Here is a 15,390-nt window from a genome sequence, read left to right on the forward strand (position 1 = left end):
CCCCCTGCCCCAAATGCACTCCACTCTGCAACCTTAATTCTGGATTCCTGTGATAATCATAATATGCTATCATATTTCACTTTTAAACTGTTCTCTCCCTCATCTGTTCCAATTCAGTATACACACTCTTTATAGTACAGAATGACACTGGAAGGGCACTAGTACGTGTGTTGAATAAGACAGTTTATAGGGTCTTCCATGTGGTTGTTAGTGCTGTGGATTCAAATACAACACATAGCAACCCTATTATCAACAGATCTAAACCCTGTTCTACCCCATGCCACCCTCACGAGCTCTGACACATGTAAGCCCACTGCTGTAGTCACTGTGTCAGCCTACCCGGTCGAACGTCTTCCTCTCTTTTGCCATCCCTCTACCTTTCCAACCATGATGTCCCTTTCCAAGGAATAACCTCCCCAGAAACATGTTCAAAGTATGTGAGAAGAAGTTTCATCATCTTTGCCTCTAAGAGGTTGCACTTTCTTCAAGGAGTATCTCTTTATTCATTTGACAGTGCATGGGATGTTCAGCACTCTTCTCCAATACCACAGTTCAAAGGTGTAAATAATTCTTCTGTCATCCTTATTCATTGTTCAGCTCTCAGCAGCATAACATGTGGCTGAAAGACCATGGCCTGAGTCATGTGCACCTCAGTTCTCACAATGACATCACTGAGCCTCAATAATTTGGAGACCTACAGACCTTCCCATTGCAATATATTTCCTGATCTCCTGACTCCTGGTACCAAGTATATTAATTGTGGATCCAAGCAAGCTGAAGTCGCTGACAGTCTCAATCTTTTCTCCATCTGTTATGATGTTGCCTGTTGGCCCAATGGGGAGAATTTTTATTTTCTTAATGTTGAGATGTAATCCATATTGAAGGATGCACTGTTTCACCTTCTACAGCAAGTGCTTCAAGTCGTTATGAGCAAGCACGTATCATCTGCATAACAAAGGTTATTGATGAGTCGTCCTCAAATGGTTTGGTTTAGGGGGTTCAGGTGGATATATCTGGAATAGGATCTCAGCTCACTGAGTATGTACGTTTTCATTGACATCTTGAGGAAGGCCGCCGATGAGAGATGACACAGCTAGCCCAAGCCAGGAATGGCAGAGTACGGTTAAAACCAAGGGAGGCTGGGTCGGAGCCTAGGCTGCCGCCCACTGTTCTATACTGTGGCATTTCTGGTTCTTCATCTGTTGCCACCTGGCAGCGGCACAATGAGTCCAAGAGATGCAACTTGTGGTGCCTGTTTAAGAGGGAGCCTGTCATTCAGTTGTTGGCCAGTCATGTGTCCTCTTGGGGAAAAAGCCTCTTTGTAGCTTTGGCTGGCCCGGACTTTCTGCTCTTCAAAGAGGATGCTCCGGCCTCTCTTCCATATTTCCTTTTAAGGAGAGAGGTCTGTCCCTTTCGGGATGTAACTTTCTAATAAATCTACCTTTACTTTTTACCTTGGAAAAAACCTCAGGGTTGGGGGAGCCTGAGAAAGATGGGCTCAATAATGTATACTGCAGTGAAACAGATGAGGAAGAAAACTGTTTAAAAAGGATATGTGATTAGATATTTTTGTCATGACAAGAGTCCAGAACGAAGGCTGCATAGTGGAGTGGACCTGGGGGGAGGGATTGTATAACACTGAAAGAATTTTTCTTTTACTTTTCAAAGAGAAGCATATACGGGGGGGAGAGGGGGCAGGGAAAAAAGTGTAACAATGAGTGTATGGAAATCCACAGTCTCTGTAAATTTTTACTGAAATTAATAATGAAAAAAATTTTTTTAAAAAAAGCACAAAACAAAAAGAATATTCCTAGGTGCCAGAAGGAAGGGCCGAGACTGGCACAGAGTGGACATTTGGTAACAACCTTACTGGATGGAATTGGCAGTCTCTCCTCCTTCCAGGGGCCTCATGCTGATTTTAAAAAAATGCATACATTTTCGGGGAGCACCTGTGCTGGACACCTGTGGCAGTTCCCTGAGCCCTAATGCCTCTGGTCTGGAACATTCTTCCCCCAGTCCCATCTCATCCACAGGCCCCCACTCAAATCACACCTTCCCAGAGACACCCTACCTGGCCCTTCTATATATATATATATACACACACATATACATACATACATATATATACACACATATACATACATACATACACATACATATATCTCTATCTCTATCTCTATCTGGGACCTCTCCAAATTACTGGAAAGCAATGATGTCAGTTTGAAGGCCCACCTGATTCAGGCTATGGACTTTTTTAGTCACTTGCTATGTACCTATGAGCTCACCAGTGAATAAGATGCTAGAAGAAGAATTGATGTCTTTGAACCGTAGTGTTGGAGTATTGAATATCCGATGGACTGTCGAAAGAGCAAACAGCTGTGTCTTGGAGATGGTACAGCCAGAATGCTTCTTGGAGGCAAGGATGACAAAGCTTCGTCTCACATCCTTTAGGCCCGGTAGGAGAAGTTATTCCTTGGAGAGGGACATCATGCTTGGAAAGGTGTGAAGTAGGCGGAAGAGAGGAAGCCCCTCAACCAGATGGGTTGACACAGTGAATGCAGCATTGAGCTCAAGTGTGTCAGAGATAATGAGGATGGCGCAGGAAAGGACAGGGTTCAGACCTGTTGTTGATAGGGTCACTATGAGTCATACTCATGGTGCCTATGAAGGCAGGAAGGGGCAGGAAAACTAGGTGAATGGAAATAGGGACCCCGGGGGGAATAAGGCAGGAGGAGTGGTGATCTACTGAGGGGATTACAACTAATGTCAACAAAAGACGGAGGCATGAATTGTACAACAGGAAAATGAACCAAAACCAAAACAAACCACTGGTTTGTACATGTCACATGATAAATATTGTTGTTGTTGTTATGTGCCGTCGAGTCGCCTGCGACTCATAGCGACCCTATGTACAACAGCCCTAAACTCCGCTCTGACCTGTGCCAATCGCACTGTCTCCGACACTCCCATCCCAATTATCCCAGTCACTGAATCAATCCACCTCATAGAGGGCCTTCCTCTCCTGCGCTGTCCCTCCACCCTCCCAAGCATGATGTCCCTCTCCAAGGACCAGTCTCTCCTCACAACATGTCCAAAGTATGTTAGACAGAGCCTCAGAATCCTTGCCTCCAAGGAGCCACCCGGTTTAACCCTTTCCAGGACAAATCTGTTTGTTCTCCTAGCAGTCCATGGTATTCTCAATACTCTTCTCCAGCACCACAGCTCAAAGGCATCAATTCTCCTTCTATCCCAGAACACTTGATCGTTCTAATGCGAAACTTATACTTGGTCCAGGAGGCAGTCGTCAGAACAGAGCAAGGGAACACTGCATGGTTCAAAATTGGGAAGGGCGTACGCCAGGGATGCATCCTATCTCCATACCTTTTCAACCTATATGCAGAACAGATTATCCAGGAGGCTGGGCTCTATGAGGAGAAATGTGGGGTCAAGATTGGTGGACGATTTATCAACAATCTGCGTTATGCGGATGACACAACCCTGCTTGCTGAAACTGAAGAGGACCTGAAGCGCCTGCTGCAGAGTGTCAAGGACTGCAGCCTACAATATGGATTGAGGCTCAATGTCAAGAAGACAAAGATTCTCACCACTGGACCAATTGGCAGCATCAGGATGGATGGTGAAGAGATTGAGATTGTACACAGCTTTAGTTTGCTTGGCTCCATAGCCAACAGTCTTGGCACCAGCAGCCAGGAAATTAAAAGGCGCATTGCCATGGGAAAGTCTGCTGTTAGGGACCTCTCCAAAGTGCTGAAGAGCAATGGTGTCTCTTTGGAGACTAAGGTGCGTCTGATACAGGCCACGGTCTTCGCAATCAGAGAGTTGATAAATATTAGGATTTGTAATTTTTACCTCTATAGTAGAATTTGAAACACTTTTTTTTTTTGTTTTGTTTAAGGATAATTTCACAGATAGGCCTTGAGGACAGAGACAGGAGATGCCAAGGGCAGATGGTAGGGCTGTGTGGTTTTGGAAAGTTCCTGTGAGGAGGTGACATTTGTGATGGGACCTGGATTAGGGTAAGTAGGCACCTATATGAATAGGTAGGAGAAAATAGACCATGGAGCACCAAAAGCAAAACTCCTGAGGCGGTGGGCAACCTTGGCAGGTGCAAGGAGCAGGGAGCGGAGCGAGCCCAGTGAGGTGGGGTGACTGGAGGAAAGTCATAGAAAGGTCAGAAACTTCTGCAGGATGGGGACCAGGCCCAGCAGGCACTTACAGAAAAGAAAAGGGAGTTTGGGTTTCATCTCAGTAAGACTGAGAGCTCTGGGATGTTTCTGAGCAGGGAATCAACATGCTCTGATAAACACGTTTAAAAAAGGATCGTTTGGTCAGTCCTGTAAATTACAGCTACACAAGAGTGAAAGCAGAAAACGAAGCCCTTTGACACCACGCTGCTCCAGGATCCAGAGACATTCAGTAATGTTGCTTATCTTTCACATTCAAGGCCTATGCCAGCTTGTCATATTTATTTAAAAGCAGGAAGTCAAGGCCCTGGCTATTTTGATAGTTCCACGGCTGAACTATCAAACTTCCTCATCTGCCTGTTCTGAGTCACCACGCTGCGCCTCGGTCCTTCCTCCTGCCTTGTTATTCACCTTTGTGCTGTCCCCTCTATCTCCACCTTAAAGCCTGCTGACAGATGCCAATGGGTTTTGCTTTGTCTCATTTCTCCTTTTATAACATGCCTTTTTTTTCTTCTTTTTTCTTATGTCAGACCATTTGCAGAAAAAAAAAGTGTAAGAAATATAATTACGCAAATGGGTAAAAAATATTCATGAGCTACAACTTGGGAGTAACGATTATGAACATGACATTTTGGATGAACCTTATCCTTGTTTTTTCTTTTTTTTATTTTGGCTTTAGATTTTATTGGTATCCAAGTTATAGTTGCATATCAATAATCAAAGAGCTCTAAAAATAGATATCTTCCATTCACTCCTCCTCCTGTTTTGTCCTTCCTAGAAACCACCACTTTGACCCTTTTCAGTGGGTTTTTATTATTACTATTTCATCCATGTTTCTAAATAATAAGCTTCTAATGCCACTGGAAGCAGCAGTTGAGAAATCAAACACCATACAACATCAGACAAATTGGTTACAAAGGGCCTCTTTAAAGTGCTAAAGAGCACGGATGTCAGTGTGAGAATTAAATTGTGCCTGACCCAAGCCATGCACTTTCAGAGGCAGGTCTGAGAGTGGAGAAGGAAGACCGAAAAAGAACTGATGTCTTTGAACTCTGGTATTAGCAAAGAATCTTGAAGAGACCACGGCCAGCTGAAAGAACAAACAAGCCTGCCGTAGAAGAAGTGCAGCCAGAATGTTCCTTGGCAGGACTTTATCTCGCACTCTAGACGTATTATTAGAAGGGGCAGTCCTTGGAGAAGGGCATCTTGCTTGGTCAAGAAGGTCAACAGGAAAAGAGGAAAACTCACAATGAGATGGACTGATTCAGTGGCTGCAGCCATGGGCTCAGGATAGCGGTGGTGGGGAGGAGGGGGTCCAGGAAGAGGCAAGGTTTGTTTTCTTGAACACGGGGTTGTAACGGCACCTAACAACAGCAGCACCACTTCGTATCCTTCGGTTCTCAGTAAAATCTTCCTTCCTAGCAAGGTAAATAAAGATCCCGCTCTCCTTCCGTCCCCGTATACAGTCCTACCACATACACACACCCTCCCCATCCCTTTATCGTCCCAATGTAGTTAACTGATAACTGGTGAGATCAATATTTAGTGTTTGCGTACTGCTCCTATGTAAATGTCACTCACTGCTGAGTGCTAGGATAGACTCTGATGACCTTTCTTTTACAATCCAGCTAGTGGGGTTCAAATCCAGGAGACAAAGTTTGCTGAAGTCTAAGTCTGCACAGAAAGATTGAAAAAAGTCAAGCTGAAGGGCATAGATTTATTGCTTCAGGGGAACTTATGCACATGAGAAATGAATAGCGCTGTATTCAGAGGCGACAGTCTGGCATTGTCCTTGGGTTCGCAAGGTGCCCAGTAAGGAGGGTGGTCACATACAGATAGTGAATGTGTTCTTAGGGACTGACTCGTAGCTGACCCTCCGGCACATTTACAGAGGCAGTAAATCGCATGGAAGGAAGGAGACTGTCCAACTTTCTTCCTCGGAGCAGCTGGTGCATTCAAACCTCAGCTTGAGGGGTGGCAGTATCACTCTTCACCACTAAACCATCAGAGTTCCATCGGGCTCATACTAGGTAGGTAATAACCAAACCATGTGACAGGGAGAGGACAAGCAGTGAAGTCTCCTTATACTTGTATGCCCTCCAAGCTACTGTCATCAGAGTCACAAGAAAAGAAGAATACACTTTAATAATGAAAAATGGAGATAATCATAACTAGCCTGAATTAGATCTTATTTTGGCTCAGAATTAACTGGGTTTGGTGGGCATTCACAATATCCCATATACCATCCCTAAATACTCTATTTTCCCCTCAAGTTAATGGTTGTTATTTCCTTCCTCTGGCCTAAGTTTCTCCGTACTTGCCCTCAGTTCAACTCTAAAGTCTTGACTAGTGATCCAAGTCTCACGCAAAACATTTCAATACATCAGAAATCTTCCTGGTAAGAGGGATGAACATAATCAATGCTTCTGCACTGGATATACTGAGACTGTTCAAATGGCCGTTGATTTGTCTGTATACGTCAGTCGTTGTTAGGTGCTCTTTGGTTGCTTTTCAGCTCACAGCAACACCAGGTGACAGAGTAGAAGTGCCTCCGAGGGTTTTCTAGGTTGCAATCTTTATAGAAGGAGCAGTGGTTAAGCACTTGGCTATGGGCCAGAAGGTTGGCTGCTCAAACCTACCAGCAGTGACAGTCTGCTTCCATAAAGAGCTCAGCCTCGGAAACCCTACGAGGCAGTTACTACTCCGCACCACGGGGAGCTATGAGTCAAAATCAACAGCCAAGGGTTTTCCTTCTATGGGAACAGATCATCAATTATTTCTGCAAAGCAGCTGGGTGGGTTAGGAGCAAAGTGCTCAACAATTACACCATCAAAGCTTATATGTATTTACTGAAAGAAAGGAAAGAAAAGGGAAGGAAGGAAGGAAGGTGAGAGAGAGAATAAAAGAAAGAAAGAAAGAGAGAGAGATGTCCCTTAAAGCCTTTCTTTAGTAGGCCTGAAGGACTGAATGCCAGCCTGGAACTTTCCTCTGCTCCATTCACACTTATTGCCTCCTCTGTGTCTTTCCCTTTTGTGTTTTGTTTCCTGGGTCCTCTGCTTGACCCCTTCTTTTTGGTGAACCCTTTCTTTTTAATGAAGCACAGGTTCCAGTTATAACCTGAGAAAAGGTGCCTGGGAAGTAGACATTTTGAGACTTTTCCCTATCTGGAAATATTCTCATTCTATCTTATTCTACCTTGATGGTCATTTGGCTATAGACCATATATATCATTTGGGTATAGAATTCTAGGTTAGAGCTCATTTTCTTTCCGATATTTGAAATCATCTCACTGCCTTCTTGCTTCCAACTTTCCATTGAGAAGTCCATGTGTTAAAAGTGACCTGCTAATCTGCTCTCTTCTGGATGTATCCAGGATCTCTGTTCTCAAGATTCTGTGACTTCATGATGCTCCTTCTTGTTAAAGATCCTTTTTACCAGTGTACTAGATATGTAAGTGTGAGGGATCTTTTTTTCCTTTTTCTTTCATTAAAATAATATCTTACTGGATTTTTGGTGAATGTTTATGCAGCTAACTGGGCCCTCATTTGACAATTTCCAATCAAACGGGTAAGTGACATTTGTTACATTTTCTTTGCGTTCTGCTTGTTTCATTTCCAGTACTTTAGTTTCCCTGTTCCCTTATCATCATATCTTTGATATGTTGCAAAGCTTTGATCTCATACACTCTTTTTTAAAAAGCAGAACCTTGGTCTTATGGGTAATATTCTTTATTGCGTGTGCCCCTTTGCTATTCTCAGTGAATATTATCAATATGAAAGTATCTGTCTTTTCGTCTGGGGAACTTATATGAGTTATTTTATTAATGATTTGTCCCTTCTGTTCCCCTGTTCTTTCTTGATGAAAAGTCAATTACTCTGATCTTTTAGACTGTCGTTGCCATCAAGTTGGAGTTGACTCAGAGCAGATCCTTGAGCAGGCTTCCAAGGTGATAAATTACACAGAAGGGAACAAACAGTCCCTCCTCCCTCCTCCGTGGAGCCATTGGTAGATTCAAATGGTCAGAGAAACATGGCCTTTGGGTTAGGAGCAAAACTTTCACTCACTGTGCCACCAGAGAACTTTTCTATTACACTGTTCCCTAAATATTTTACCAATTCTGTCCTATTTTCCTACCTTTTGTCCTACTTTCTGAAATAAACTTTCAATTTTCCCTTCTAACCTTTTTATTAAATTTTGGCCCTTTTGATTCTCTGACTCCAGCTCTTTACACATTTCATTATAATACTTTGCTTTGTCTTCCCAAGCTGCCCTTTGAAATCCTCTGTTCAGCTTCTTAATTTCTTCCCTTTGCTTTGGCTTCTCGGTGCTCTACTGCAATATTCAGAGTCTCATCTGACATCCATCTTGGTCTTTTCTTCCCCCTCTGCCTTTGTGATGACTTTTTGCATTCTTCATTGATAATATTCTTGATATCCTCCAACAGCTCATTTGGTCTTCGCTCATTAGCGTTCAAGGCCTTAAACCTGTTCCTGAGATGGTTTTGAAATTCGAGTGGGACAGACTTAAGGTCAAATTTTGGCTCCTGTGGATCATCCAGGAGGCTGGGCTGTACGAGGAGGAATGTGGCGTCAGGATTGGAGGAAGATTCACCAACAACCTGCATTATGCAAAGGACACAACCCTGCTTGCTGAAACTCAGGAGGATCTGAAGCACTGGCTGCAGAAGGTCAAGGACTGCAGCCTTCAATATGAATTGAAGCTCAACATCAAGAAAACAAAGATTCTCACCACTGGGCCTATTGGTAGCATCATGATGGATGGTGAAGAGATTGAGCTTGTTAACAGCTTCAGCTAGCTTGACTCCACAATCAACACTCTTGGTACCAGCAGCCAGGAAATCAAGAGACAAATTGCACAGGGAAAGTTGACTGTCAGGGACCTCTCCAGAGTACTGAAGAGCAACGATGTTCATTTGGAGACTAAGGTGTGCCTGATCCAAGCCATAGTCTTCACAATTGTTTGCTATGCATCAGAGAGCTGGACAATGAATAGGGATGAAAGAAAGAGAATTGATGCTTTTGAGCTGTGGTGCTGGAGAAGAGTGTTGAATGGACTGCCAGGAGAACAAATAGGTTTGTCCTAGAAAGGGTGATGCCAGGCTGCCCCGTGGAGGCAAGGATTCTGGGGCTTTGTCTCACATATTTTGGTCATGTTGCAAGGAGGGACCGGTAGTTGGAGAGGAACATCATGCTTGGAAGGGTGGAGGGACAGAGAAAGAGGGGAAGATCACTGATGAGATGGACTGATACAGAGTCTGGCGTAATGAGGGTAGATGTGTCAGAGACAGTAAAGCTGGCACAGGCAGGTTCAAGGGCTGTTGTACCTGGGGTTGCTATGAGTCGCAAGCAACTCAATGGCACATAACAACAACAGTGTCACTTTAATGACTAAGATGCACCTGACTCAAGCCATAGTATTTTCTTTCTTTACCAACAGATAATCAATTTCTTAAAATAGCTGATTTAGGCATCTGCAATGGTGACTTCAACTTCTACTCCAGGCCTGATGCTGATACAGGTGATCTACCTGACAGTCTCAGAAGGGCTGTGTGAGTCAGCGAGTCGCCGTGAATCCTCATCTAGAAAGGATCTCAGGTCTTAGAACCTTCCCTGTAGACAAGGAGTCTTCCCTGTAGTGATTCTCAAGAGTCTCGGGAGGCATCCTAACTGGTCCCTTCACCTTGATGTTCTTCTTTGCACCTCTGATCAGCACACACCTTTTCCAGGGATTTTCCATTGCGGCTGGTTAGGGTCATTCTAATCTGGTGAATGGCCACTTCTGGTTCCATGAAACATCTTTTTGGTGTCCTTAAAAGCCATGGCTGCGGCGAGGCTTCCTGACTGACTTGTTCCAAGTTCGGAGGAAAAGAGGGAGCACAAAGCACACCTGCAGCAGCAGATGCATCTTCTTCCTCAAAGAGCCAGCCGTGGTCTGTTTAATTGTTCTATAGGAATGCAGGAGCGGCATCCACTTCCTAAACAAAGTGCCTCGGAAACTCTATGAACTTTGATAAATGTCGATAGCTGTAGAAGGGCTTCAGGCCTTTTGTTCATAGGTCGCTATGAGTCGTGCTCGACTTGAAGGCAATCAACAACATATGAATGTAAAAGCTGGTCAATTTCATAAGGAAGACTGAAGAACTGATGTCTTTGAATTACAGTGTTGGTGAACAAAATTGAGTATATGCAGTGAACTGCCAGGACACAAACCTGTCTTGGACGAAGTACACTTAGAACGCTCCTCAAAAGTCAGGACAGAGAAACTACATCTCACTGACTGTGAACATGCTCTCCCTGGAGGGATAGGTCCACGGAGAAGGACACCCACCATGCTTGGCAAAGTGGAGGGCCAGTGAAAGAGAGGAAAAACCCTCAATGAGACAGGCTGACCACCGTGGCTGTAATCACGGGCTCAAGGGCAAGAGCAATTGCAAGCCTCTTTCAAAATAGGGGAACACCACTATGAGTTGGAACCAACAGCATGTAACAATAACAACAGAGATGTAGCAAAAGGAGAAGCATATGTTTAGTCTGTCATCTAATCCCAAAAGTCCCACTGAGCTCATCTTCAAACAGTCCCCTTTCCATCTGCTACAGACGCACTTCCTACTTCTTCAGAGGCTGCTGCCTGACTCATCTCCCCACTCCCTACGCCAACAAGGTGCCCTGACACACGGGTGTTAATTAAGGACCACTCAGCAGGTGTGCTTATGATTAAAAAACTATTGAAGGGGGTGTCCAAGTGTGCCCAAATGCAGACCCCAAAACAAAGATGTGAGTCCAAGCACAGCTGACCTGTTAAGAATGAGGTGGTGAGAGTCTTCGATCTCCATGCATTCGAACCTCCACAGAACTTTTGACTCCCCAGAACGTAACTACTAATAGTCTGCTACTGACCTGAAGCCTCATCGGTAACATAAACAGTCAACTAACATGTATTTTGTATATGTATTTATATACTGCACCCACATAAAACTACATTTTCAAAACAAGATTTGGCACAGAGTTTAAGGGTTTTTGTACCATCAGTAACAGTTTCACAAATATCTTGTTCTCCTTTTATAATAGTCCTTCCAATGAATTGATTTCACTTGAAACAGGGGGTATGACTTTTCCCTATTTCTTGTACTTCCAACATCACTAAGGGCATTTAGTATGGTCCCATGGTGTCAAGGTTTAGGTAGTATTGCACTAAACATGGCAAAAAACATGTAAGAACTGCAAATTATCTAAAGTATGATGAAATGTGGAGTGAGCTGAAAACCAAAAGGGAAGAACTCGCTTGGCATTTCTCAAGCCAAAAGAACTGAAAACAAATGCAAGCCTTGAGTTGCAATAATGAAGGATGCCATGGGTAAAATCTTGAATGATTCAGGAAGCATTAAAAGGAAATGGTGCGAATATGCAGAGTTACCGTACTAAGAAGAACTGATTGACAAAAAATCTTTTCAGAAAGTAAGGTATGATTAGGAGCCAGTGATAAAGAAGGAAAATGTTTAAGCTGCACTGAGGGCACCAGCAAAAATAAGGCCCAAGGAATTGATGGAATGCCAGCTGGTATGTTTCAACAAACAGATGCAGCCATGGATGTGCTCAGTCTATGTCAACAAATCTGGCATACAACTGGTTGGCCCACTGACTCGGAGAGATCCGTATGTGTTCCTGTTCCCAAGAAAGATGATTCAACAGAATGAGGAAATTAGCAAATAATATAATACCACATGCAAATAGTACCTTGCTGAAGAGATTATTTTAAAATGTCTGGAATAGTACATGAACTGTCTGAAATTCAAGCTGGATTCAGAAGAGGCTGTGACATGAGGGATAACACTGCTGTCAGACGGATCTTGGCTGAAAGCAGACAATATCAGAAAGATGTTTTCTTGTGTTTTATTGACTAATACAAAGGCATTAGACTGTGTAGATCACAACAAATTATGGTTAATAATGAGAAGAATGGGAATTCCAGGACAATTAATTGTGCTCATATGAAACGTATACTTAGACCAGGAAGCTGCTGTTCAAACAGAGTAAGGGAACAATGCATGGTTTAAAATCAAGAAAGGTGTACATCAGGACTGAATCCTTTCTCCGTATCTATTCAGTATGTATACTGGTCACATCTTCTGAGAAGCTGGACTTTATGAAGAAGAATGAGGCATCAGGATTGGAGGAAGACTCCTCAACAACTTGTGTCATGCAGATGACATAACCTTGCTTACTGAAAGTGAGGAGGGCTTGAAATTACTGTTGTGGAAGACTGAAGACTATAAAGTCTTCAATATCTATTTCCTCAACATCAAGAAAACAAAAATCCTCACCACTAGGCCAACAGGCAATATCACAACAGATGAAGAAATGATTGAGGTATCAACAATTTAATCTTGCTTGGATCCAATAGTCAATACTCTTGGTATTAGCAGTCAAGAAATCAAAACACACATTGCGTTGGGAAAACCTATGGCAAAGGAGTTCTCCATAGTGCTCAGGAGCAATGATGTCAGTTTAAAGACTAAAGTGCACCTGATTCAAGCCATGCTCTTTCCAATTACTTCCTGCATATCTCAAAGTTGGGGAATGGAAATAGAAGAATTAATGCCTTCGAGTTGTATTGTTGGAGAAGAGTACTGCATATTCCACAGACTGCCGAAAGAGCAAACAAATATGTCTTAGAGAAAGTGAAACCAGGGTACTCCTTAGAGGCAAGAACGGTGAAATAAAGTATCACATACTTTAGTCATGTTGCTAGGAGAGGCCAGTCCTTGGGAAAAGACATTATGCTTGGAAAGACGGGGGATCAGGGAAAGAGAAGAAAATCTCAAACAAGATAGATTGATACAGTGATTGTAACAATGAGCTCGAGTAAATCAGAGACGATGTGGATGGCACAGGACAGGTCAAGGTACAGATCGGTTGTTCATGCGGTTGTTATGAGTCAGAGTCAACTGGACGGCACCTCACAACAGCAACAATATATTTGAGAGGGGAAGCAGCTGACAAAGAGGAAAGGAAATCTGTTGCTGTCACGTGGATCCTCACTCACAGTGACCCAACGGGACAGAAGAGAACTCCGCACAGGGTTTTCAAGGCTGAGGTCTTTATGGAAGTGGAATGTCATGGCTTTCTCCTGTGGAGTAGATCCGAACTCCTGGCTTTTCATTCTGCAGCCAAGCACCTAATGACTTCACCTGAGCTCCTTGAGGATGTTGGAGACCTGAAAGCACAGTTTGTTTTCTATGGGTCACATACATATAGCCCATGAGTGAAAATTGGTTCCAGTTTAGAATGGCTGGGGAGGGAGGGCCAAAGAGTCCCATGAGGGTCACAAAGAAAGATCTAATCTAAACTTGATAGCAGGGTCAATTGGTAAGGACAGGGGGTAGACAGCCAGCAGATTGGGCAGCCCTGGGTGTACGTAACACCCCGTAATCTTGAACGTCCATATAATCACATGTGAACAAGGTATGAAATTCAAATTTTAATGACCACCCATAAAGGTTTATTGGAATCAAGTCACATCTATTTATATCACCTATGAGCAGAAAAGCTGTGACAGATTTTAAGGTCCAAACAGTGACAAATATTTTCAGTCTGGTCCCTTTACAGAAAAACTGTGTTGACTCTGCATCCCTGAGGGAGACGGAGTCATCAGGGAGGGTCTCTCTGAGGAGCTGGCCTTTAATTTGAGATCTTAATGGAGTAAAATGGAGGAGGAAAACTGGGGAGTAGAGGCCAAGAGAAAGAACAGAGAACAAAGCCTTGAGCTTCCTCTCTGATCCTATAGCAGCCTTCCCAATAGGGAGGGGCCTCCATTAAAAAAAAATAAATGTAAACCAGGAGATTCGGAGAATCCTAGGGCCACAGAGACCAGCTAGGCCAAGCTGAGGTTGGGAGCTAGACAGCCCTGTCCTTTCCAGAGCCTTCTTGGCCTGGCACGGCACAGGAGAGCAGAATCAGCAGGCTTTGTTTGCCTTCCTGGGGGTGATGACCTGGGATTCCAGGTTGTGTCTCATAAAAAGGTGAGAAGAGCTTGGAACTCACCCACCCACCTGGGAACAGGTGTTCTGTGCCAGGAGGTGTGGCTGATTCGAGGAGGCCAAGGCCAGAAGCCCCATGACAGATCCAAAGCCCTGATCGGAATCTGATAGCAGGGTCCCTGGCACGGGCAGGGGGTGGGGCAGCCAGCAGCTCTGGGCAGCCTTCAGTGCCCTTGAGAACTTGTCTTCCTGAATGCCCATAGTCTGCAGCCTCCTACAAGGGGCTTACCCCCAGGCCATGGGGGTCTGAATTCAGCCAGTGGGGTTTTCCAGGGCTGGGAGAAGAGTGATGGTCAACCAGCAAGGTACTGGGAACCAGTTCTAAGTCCTTTTTGGGTCAGTCCACCCCTAGCCAGGCTCTGTGCTGAGGGAGCAAACCAGGCCAGTACTCTCTCCAGAGAAATTAAGGCAGAATTTAAGTGGCAGAATTCAGACTCTGGGGCTGAATCCCAGCCTCGTTGTTCACCAGCTGAGTGATTTTTAGGGAAGTGGTTTAACTTCTCACTTCAGTTTGTGGATAATGATACTACCCACCTCAAAGAAACTTAAAGAATGAACGAAACAATAGCCCAGAACCACACCCACAGGAAAAACTCCTTAAATTAACTGATCCTCCTCCTATTCACATTCTCTCAGTTAACCTTGACAACAACCCTTAGAGATGAGAACTTGGAATTGGATACTCTCTCCTCCACCCAGTCCTTTGGGGCCAACACCCAGACGTCATCTTTGACTCCCCTTTCTTTTTCATAACAACAATCCACCTGCAAAGCCTTTGGTGTCCAACTATTTTCATCACCTCCAGTAGTACCACCTTAATCCAAACTGCCATGGGCTCCTCCCACCTTGATCCTTGCAAAGGCTTCCTTCCCCCTAACAGCCCTCTGTCAGCTCTGCACACAGGTGGGATTCTGGTGGAAGGCAGTCCCCACATGGCTCTGTTCAAAACTCAGGAGTAGCCTCTAAACACACCTAGAATCTACTGACTGATTGATTGACTTAGTCATTCAACAAAGATTGTTTTTAAAAAAAGGTAGGACTGCAGCCTTCAGTATGGACTAAGGCTCAACGTCAAGAAGACAAAGATTCTCGCCACTGGACCAATTGGCAGCGTCAGGATGGATGACG

At 44.1% G+C, this 15,390-nt stretch overlaps 1 pseudogene; it reads right to left on the reverse strand.

Annotated features, from left to right (window-relative positions):
- The window catches only part of LOC102870732, a 73,308-nt pseudogene extending 58,845 nt beyond the window's left edge, over positions 1–14,463 (reverse strand).
- Positions 14,464–15,390: the final 927 nt, after the last annotated feature.

This window comes from Elephantulus edwardii, unplaced genomic scaffold, assembly GCF_000299155.1.
Source record: "Elephantulus edwardii isolate Elephantulus edwardi_28Jun2011 unplaced genomic scaffold, EleEdw1.0 scaffold00015, whole genome shotgun sequence".
NCBI classification, from domain to species: Eukaryota; Metazoa; Chordata; class Mammalia; order Macroscelidea; family Macroscelididae; genus Elephantulus; species Elephantulus edwardii.